The following is an 8854-nucleotide window of genomic DNA, read 5'->3' on the forward strand; positions in this document are numbered from 1 at the left end:
GTGTGTTCAGAGCATTGTGTGATGCTTGGTTTAAAAAGAGAAAAATTTCCATAATTTTTTTTTATGGTTCTTTAAAGTTGAAAACCTAGAAAATATGTTCAATATTTCAATGTTCCATAAGTTCAGGCATATCCTAAAAGTCATGCCCTATGAATATGGAGCTCATGACAGATGTGAAATTCAAATGACACATAGAATTTAGAAGATAACTTTGTGACATGTCTAAACACACCAAGTCATGTCAATCCTTATTTTTATTTAAAGTCTTCCATTCCATAAACTCACAGTTCGTAAAGGAGAGTGAAATTTGCACTCCCCTTTTTGTAAACCACACTCCTTTTGTCATTTATTCCAAAAATATGGGTATTTCTTCATTTTTTTTTCTTTCTGTTCTTTAGTTCTCACATTGTGAGTTTTATGGGAAAACTTCTTCTCGTCCTTTTCAATCATGAAGGCTCTACTGCCATTGCTTAACAATTGAAATTGAGTTTCTAATTTGTGGTCAGAACACTAAAGGAGCCTAAATTTAAGGTGGAAATGATCACCTCATCTCCAAATCGAAGAATTTCAATCAACCCATATTTTCAATTTCCAAACCCATGTTTTCAATCAACCCCAACTTAGTTCAAATGCATTGAAGATGGCGTTCATGAATCTGCCAAGCTTCTCGAGTTGATTATCGAAAATATTGTCGAAGTTTTCTACCCATTAGGAATAACTCGAGGAAATCTTTCAATAATTAATCACCAGCTTCTCGAAGACCAAAATTATCTTCTATCCATTTTCTGGTCTATCGAAGTTGAACTCGAAGTATTCTAATCATTGTGTTAAGAATAACAAGACTGGTAGATAGAGGATATTTCTGGTCTACAAGTCAATATGGGAAGAGAGAGAAGATGATAGAGAAAGAGGAGACGATCTAGTTGTTTTATGGAATGCAATGAGTGGCAAAGAAAATATAAGAAGATGATAGGGGTAATTTGGAAAATTTAATGAAGAAATGAGATAATGGGAGTGTGGTTTACAAAAAGGGAGTGCAAATTTCACTCCCCTTGGTAAAACATAATTATCAAAATGGTACTCCAATTGAAAAACTCAAAAATATCGACACATCTTTTTTATTAACAATTTTCCTAATTTTCCAACTTTGGAAAGAAAAACTTCTTGTGCTGTCTGAATTTCATTTCATGATAAATTTGAATTATTTAAAAAAAAAAAAACATTTGGTTTATTATGACTCCTTAGATATTTTGACAGATATGTAACAGATGTGAGAACCATATTCGCTAATTACTTTTTTATTTTTATTTTTGGTTGAACAATTATTAATTACATGTTGAACCGTTTTTGCCGGTGAGCTGATGACCTATTGGTAAGTTATAATTCCAACATTGTAAAGGTCATGGGTTTGATTCTCACTAGCATATGTAAAGGTGGGTTGGGTTAAGAGGTTTTTAAAAGGATTAAATACTTGTTACTCCCTGTACTTTGCTCCAGAAAACAGTTCAGTCCCTCACCTTTTAAATTAAACAATTTAGTCCTTATTCTCTCTAATTCTCACACAAAAGGTCCAAAATGATCCAAAGTGACTATTATACCCCTCACTTCGTCTTTTTATTTTTTCTCTATTTTTTTTTATTTTTCTCCCCTTTTTTATATTCTCTCTCTCTCTCTCTCTCTCTCTCTCTCTATCTTCTGTCTCTCTCTCTCCCTCCCCCTTCCTGAAAACAAAATTCCTCTTCCTCTTTTTTTTTTCTTTTCTTTCTTCTTCTTCGCGTCTTCTTCCTCTTCTGGTTCTCTATTCTGTTGTTTTTCTTGCAGAGCTGCTGCTGATGGGTGGGAGACACTGGCAGAAGCAGCAAGATACAGCAAGCTAGCGGGTCTGTTGGAGGCGGGGTGTGCGCAGGTGGAAGGGCGCTGCGATCTGCGCAGCCGTGCGCTGCGCTAGGCTGACGCCGACGAATCCGATCTGGAGGCTGGAGGATTGCTTGGCTGGAGGCCCGTGGGACGAAAGGATTATGCCGTCGAAGTTCATGGCGGAGCGGAGGGGAGTTCAGCGCCAGTGGCGGCCCGTGCGGCGTCTCCTAGTGTTAGTGGCTAATGAGGATTCAAAGGTAGGATGGCTGATGTTTGCTGTGTTACTATTACCCAATTCCTCTTCTTCTGAGAGCACCAAAGTCTCTGTGGATTTGTACTACGAAACCCTTTGTCCTGATTCCTTTCTTTCTTCATTTCCTCTATATAAAAATTGAATCTTTTGCTTTCACAGTTTCACAAAAAGAATGAATTTTCTATGTTTCTAGCTAGTTCTAGCTCTTGGGTAATTTTTAAATTGTACTTGGTTTCTGGTTTTCATTGTTGTTGCTGGGTCGAGTGATGGTGGCAGCGCAGAGAGGCGGTGACCGGAAGTTTAAGAAAACCTGAGAGCAGAGGCGTCGAAGATTTGAGGTGAGCTTGTGGAGACTGGGATCTATGCCATGCATCGATCCTGCCTGGGCTTCAATCCCAAGTTACCAGTCGAGTTGGAGAGGTTGGGGTGGAGCCAACTTCAGGAGTAGCTTGGAGAGAGAGAGAGAGACGAGTTGGAGAGGTTGGGGTGGAGCCAACTTCAGGAGTAGCTTGGAGAGAGAGAGAGAGAGAGAGAGAGAGAGAGAGAGAGAGAGAGAGAGAGAGAGAGAGAGAGAGAGAGAGAGAGAGAGAGAGAGAGAGAGAGAGAATAAATAAAAAAGGGATTGAAAAAATAAAAAAGGGATTGAAAAAATAAAAAGAGAAAATTAAAAAAAGAAAAGAAAAATAATATAAAAAAGAAAGTGAGGGGTATAATAGTCACTTTGGATCATTTTGGACATTTTGTGTGAGAATTAGAGAGAATAAGGACTAAATTATTTAATTTAAAAGGTGAGGGACTGAACTGTTTTCTGGAGCAAAGTACAGGGAGTAACAAATATTTAATCCTTTTTAACAAATAAAAAAAATACAAAATACAAAATACAAAAAAAAAATTATGGAAAGACGACAATATATTGAGAACCAAAAGTTACAAATGATGTCTTACCCCTTTTGGGGTTCGTCAGGAAGACATCACCTAAGTATTCAACAATTTACATACAGTGAGCAACCAAAATAAATAAATTATTAAGCTGCTCTAATGATGTTTCCAATATACTCATCCCCACGATCTTAGGCCATAGAGTCTTCTTTCCTATAGGCCCATCATACTTGGAGACCTTTGGTTTGTTTTTGGCACGTAGTGGATGGGCCACTAGTAGGTAAAGCTGGCGGAGTCCATCAATTGTTTGAGTCCAAAATGAATAGTTGGGTATGATACAACAATATTCTCTTGAGACCATGTAAGACAGTAAGAGATTTAGATTGGATCATTTGAGCCTTTTGTAAGCTATTCTCAACCCTAACCCATTAAGGTTTTCTTTGATTAAGGTAGGTATCGTGCTTTTGCGAGTCGAATCGATTATGTCGCCTCATTGAGGCGAAAGAGAGAACAATGGTTGTTGGGCCTAAGAAACTTCAGCTGGTTGGAAAGTTATCCGTTGACTTTGGAATCTAAGCAAGGAAAACCATTTGAGTTGATCCATCCATTCAATCTTGAGGGAGGTGATACCCTCGAAACTACAAAAGTCGAAACCATCCCCGCGGAGCTAGCTAGTACTTAGTTGACCAGAGCCGTTGTTAATCACCACCGCACCTGAGCATCCACTAAGAGGATATTCCAAACTCTAGCACCGATTACAGACGACCATAATCTTCTCATTGTAAAAACAAGCTTCAAATTATCGTCATAGGCACTATTTTGAAGGATCACATCAACCAGACAATCTAATCCACAACAAGATCGACTTGAACCTGAACTACGGATAGAATGGGTACCACTTTGAATCTATCAATCGTGGTAACCATATATGATATGTACTTAACCACCTTCTTCGTTTTCAGGACCGGTGAAGATTGTGCAGTTATATCCAAATCCTAATGTTGTTGAGGTTGAGTGAAGTATGATTTGAAAGACCATCATAGGACACAACAAGCACCATGACTTTATCAAATTTTCATGGATCGATTCGTAGCACCCCATCACAAAGAGCCACCGTGTCGAACTGCACCATAAAATATAAGGAAAGAGCCTTGCAAATTTAGAATTGATCTTCCTAAAATAATAATCATAATTATAATAAGTATAAAGTATTTTGTTAAATTCAATTGTTTCATAATGATTACAATAACTTCAAAGATTAATATTATAAATCATTTCCTTAAGCACAGTGAAACAACGAAGACCAAATTTATGTACTTGCCAAATAGATAATATTAATATGTGGAAAAAAATCGTAGACCGAATACCAGAGTTATAATTATATATTGTTTCCTTAAGCACCAGTAAAACAACCAAGACCAAATTTACGTACTTGCCAAATAGATAATATTAATATGTGGAAAAAAAATCGTAGATCGAATACCAGACTTAGAGCCCATTATAAATTGTTTCCTTAAGCACCAGTAAAACAACAAAGACCAGATTTACGTACTTGCCAAATAGATAATATCAATATGTGGAAAAAAATTGTAGACCGAATACCGGACATAAAGCCCATTATAAATCATTTCCTTAAGCAACAATAAAACACCCAAGACCAAATTTACGCACTTGCCAAATATGTAATTTTAATATGTGTAAAAAAAATTGTAGATTGAACACCGGACTTAGAGCCCATTGTTTTTGTTTAGATAAGAACCCACTGTATTTTTCAAAGCCGCTTGTTCTAGAATTCTCTCTACACCTATAAAAAGAACTTGATGTCTAATAACTTGATTGCCTATATATGCCATCATCTCCCTTTTTCTAGTCACTGATAGAGAATGAAGAAAGTTTTTGTGATGTCAGAAGGTCAAGAAGAAGATGAAGATGGTGCTAGGACCGGAGAGCTTGATTATGATTATGAATTACTCATCGAATCAATGATTTACCAGAGGTACAAAATTATACCTTGAATTATCAATTATGTGATGATTACAAAATTTATTTTTAAAGAAACTATATTTTAATTTTAACGTATAAATATTTGCTTGATAGATTGTTTAGTGTAAGTAGTTATATTTAAGTATTAGATCACAAACTACTATTTAGTCTAGTGCTAAGTATATCTTCTATAAGGTGTTGGTAGAGATTTCATATTTGACTCCCAGTATGCCAATAAGTGCATCACACAACGCTACTTACAAAACGAAAAAAATCCTTGTCGTCTGTTGAAGGAAAGTAAAACATACAACACATCTAAGAAACATTTAATTTGTTGTATAAAGTTCTAGTTCTGAAATTTTTAGGCAGAAGGTTATTGCACAACAGAAAGAAGGATTTTTTGTTGTCTGAATAAAAAATAAATGATCGACATATTTCCCTCATACCTCAAATTTGGCTCAAAATTCTACCTCAGATACATTCTCTTTGTACTACATTGTACAATAGTTTAGTTATTTTTGTTGTAGGAGTGTAACTTGCAAATTATTATAAAATGGTTTTTACTTTGCTATTGTGCAAGTGAGTGTTAAAATTTAGATTTGCCTCAAAATGACATTCATTCCCCCTAAAACGAACAAATTTTGCTTGAATTGTTGGTTATGCTTGCATGTTCCTACAACATAATGACCTATTTGTGTTGTCTGAATGAGAAATGTCTAGCCTTAGCACCAAATCCGACATTGTGATTGCACAGGCGGGAATTTTGCTCTTTGCTCCCCTAGTTGTGTAGCAAATCAGACAACATCAATTCATCTATATGTTGTCTGAGTAATTAATAAAAAATAAATATAAAAACGTTAGACCCATTTTTGACTTAATGGGTCCTTTCAACACTTAGAAACTTTTCTTCGACCATAACTATAGCACTCTCCCTTCAATAAGAGAGAAGATAGATCTGGGACTTCTTATGCAAGCTCCAAACCGAGTACTTCTTCTGCCCCACATATCCCTTCTACTATTGATTATGGCGTCTTGCAAAAGTCACCACCACCTTCTATTATTTTCAAAACCCCAAATTAGCCAGCCTCCCTTCTCAAATTCACAATTCCACCCCTTTCAATCTCCAATTTAGGGTTTCTGAATAGATCCACCATTTTCGTCCAATTCTCAGATACTCTAATTCTCTCATCAAACCTCAGTACTCCTTCGCCACTCAAAGACTGAGTGACTGATTACTGAAATGGGATCTCAGAATCCTATGCTTCTCAGAGGCATAACTCTCCTCTGCGTCTGTCTCTACCACCACCAGTTGGGCTTCAAGCTCACGGCAGTTATCTTCTTATTTTGAATTTGTGTTGATAAACTTTTCAATCACTCTGTTTTTTCTTTTTTCTAGAATAAGTCTCAGATCTTCAAAAGAAAGCATTCCCTTACACCCAAGATCGTGAAGCGCATTCAGGTTTTGAGACATATAGAGGTTGGCTGATTTCAAAACTTATCTTTCTTAAGTTTCAGTTTGTTCAAAAGTTGATTTTCTCTTTTTGTACGTACAAGCTAATTTTTTAGATATAATTTCTATACTTCCTCTTAGAATTGACCAGATTATGTACTTAAGACTGCCCTTACACATTATTTGCAGGGCCAGCATAAGAAGTTGTAACAGCAATTTTTTTAGGACATAGCTGCATTGGTAGATAAATACCATCAGCTTTACAAACCTCTCTACCAAAAGGTTTATAGGATCTCATCAACTTGTTACATTGGTCTAATACGATTATATGTCTCTGAGTTCACAAACTTAAAGAATCAGCTTGAATGTGTTGTTGATATTGATATTCAGTGTATTGATTTCTTTTTTATTAAAATGTGATGGTTGTAGAGATATGAGATTGTTAACGGTATCATTGAAGTTAAAGGAGTGCACCAGGTACACCAAGATAAAGCTAGTGAATGAAATCTAAAATATGTGGTGCAGTGATTTTCCCCTCTTTTTTTTTCTCTTATTCTGAAGTTGAGAATTGGGATGCTTTATAGGACTGAGATTGAGTGGTATCCTGGGCAAAGCTTGACAATCAGTCAAAGAAAGGACTCAAATGATGCCAAGTGCATGTAGTGTAGCTCGATTAATGATTTGTAAGGCAATACACTTTGTTGAAACAATAATTTTATGTTGTGGATAAATATGAAGTACACTTTGTTGAAAGAATAATTTTATGTGACCTACTGCCTAAATTTATGTTGTTATCTGTATCATTGTATTCTCAATGTTTGGTTACTAAAGGCACCCTCCTTGGTACTGCAGGAGTTGGCTGATCTCACTTTTACCTAACCCAATATTGATAGATGGAATGGTACTCAGTAAGTTTGATACTATAGACGATAAGGTAAGTAAATGAAAATACTTTTTTTTATATTAGTTTGTGCCTTCTTTCATTACTAGATTATAATTAGAACGGTGAATAACTGAATCAATGTATTGTGTAGGTTGGAGTTGCGCTTTTCATGATTTACATATTTGGAGCTCCGGTCATGTTTGTTGGGTGTAGGCAGTCCCTACATAGACCTCAAAAAGTACACATGTGTAATCAATTGTGAAGGATCGCCTTGGGTTAGACTGCTTAGATTAGAATGGTTTGTTGTTTTAATGTTGGCTGGGATGATTGGGAAATGCTCCCTTTTTATGTCTGAAGTTTAATGTATGTGTTGGATTACTCATTTGATGGATTGCAATCAGTTTTGTTTCCAATTCTGCAGTATCATTAGGTAAAATGGAGCAATATTAATGTACAAATTAATTCAGGGACTGGATGTTTCAAATAATCATACAATAGTTTTTCAATAATGTCAATGCAACATTGTCTGAGTACACAAAATTTGGGTCTCTACACAACGCAATCATATATATCACGCAATGTATTTTTAAATCAAACATATTCTAATTTACTCTGATCGGACTATGACCTCAGAACCAAGGACCAGTAGCCCGGCCGCCGTCAACTCTACCAGGGTTGCAGCAAAAAACCCTAAACCCAGTTTTGCTTCTGTTATCTCTTCAGACCAACCCTTCAATTTCTCCTTCGATAACCTACCTGTTCCTTCCTTCAAGAATGGTTGCCCCATGATTCAAATTTCTGAAGAGGCATATTTGCGCGGCATTGAGCGTTGCCAATCCAACCTTGTTGGTCGTCTTCTCTCCCCACCAAATGGGATCATGCCCAAATCCCATGAATTGGCACAGCGCCTACGCTCATGCTTGCCTTCTCTGGAAAACTGGTCTGTAGCTCCGTTGGGCAAGGGTTTCTTTATGTTACAGTTTCAATCTCCAGAGGACAAGCAACGTGTTTGGTCTGTGTTCAATCAATTTAAAACCTGGGATTTTACGTTTGATTCAATGGACACCTAGCTTCTCCCCGGCCACCTACAAGAACACCTTTGCACAGGTGTGGGTGCGTTTCTGGGATCTTGGCTTTGCATATTGGGAGCCCCAGACGCTATTTGAGATCGCCAGTGGTATTGGCATGCCAGTGAAACTTGATCCAAGGACTGCTAACCGTTCCATTGGTCTCTATGCGAGAATTTTGATCGATGTGGATCTCTCTAAGCCTCCTATTGAGAAGCTCCAGATTAGTAGAGCAAGTGGCGAGGTTGTTTCTGTAGGAGTACAGTATGAGACTTGCCCAACCTTCTGTGATGTTTGTTGCACGGTTGGACATACTGCCTCAAAATGCAGGTCTAGGGTTCCTTCGGACCAGTCACCGACTCGGGGCAGAAGTGCAACTCGTACACATCCGACTCGTCGCAGGCGGTCCAAGACAAGGTCAGAGATGAGAGGGAGCAGTCCAATGGGACACCATGTAGTTCGGTTGCTGTTCAACCCCAACA

At 37.2% G+C, this 8854-nt stretch overlaps 1 long non-coding RNA gene across 1 annotated transcript; it reads left to right on the forward strand.

Moving 5' to 3' along the window:
* The first annotated feature begins 6307 nt into the window (after nucleotides 1-6307).
* Nucleotides 6308-7671, forward strand: LOC133741952 (uncharacterized). Its single transcript, XR_009862256.1, has 6 exons — nucleotides 6308-6449; nucleotides 6612-6704; nucleotides 6852-6899; nucleotides 7007-7105; nucleotides 7275-7356; nucleotides 7457-7671. It is a non-coding gene; the product is annotated as an uncharacterized LOC133741952 (long non-coding RNA).
* Nucleotides 7672-8854: the final 1183 nt, after the last annotated feature.

The sequence above is a fragment of the Rosa rugosa genome, chromosome 4 (genome assembly GCF_958449725.1).
Source record: "Rosa rugosa chromosome 4, drRosRugo1.1, whole genome shotgun sequence".
Taxonomy (NCBI): domain Eukaryota; kingdom Viridiplantae; phylum Streptophyta; class Magnoliopsida; order Rosales; family Rosaceae; genus Rosa; species Rosa rugosa.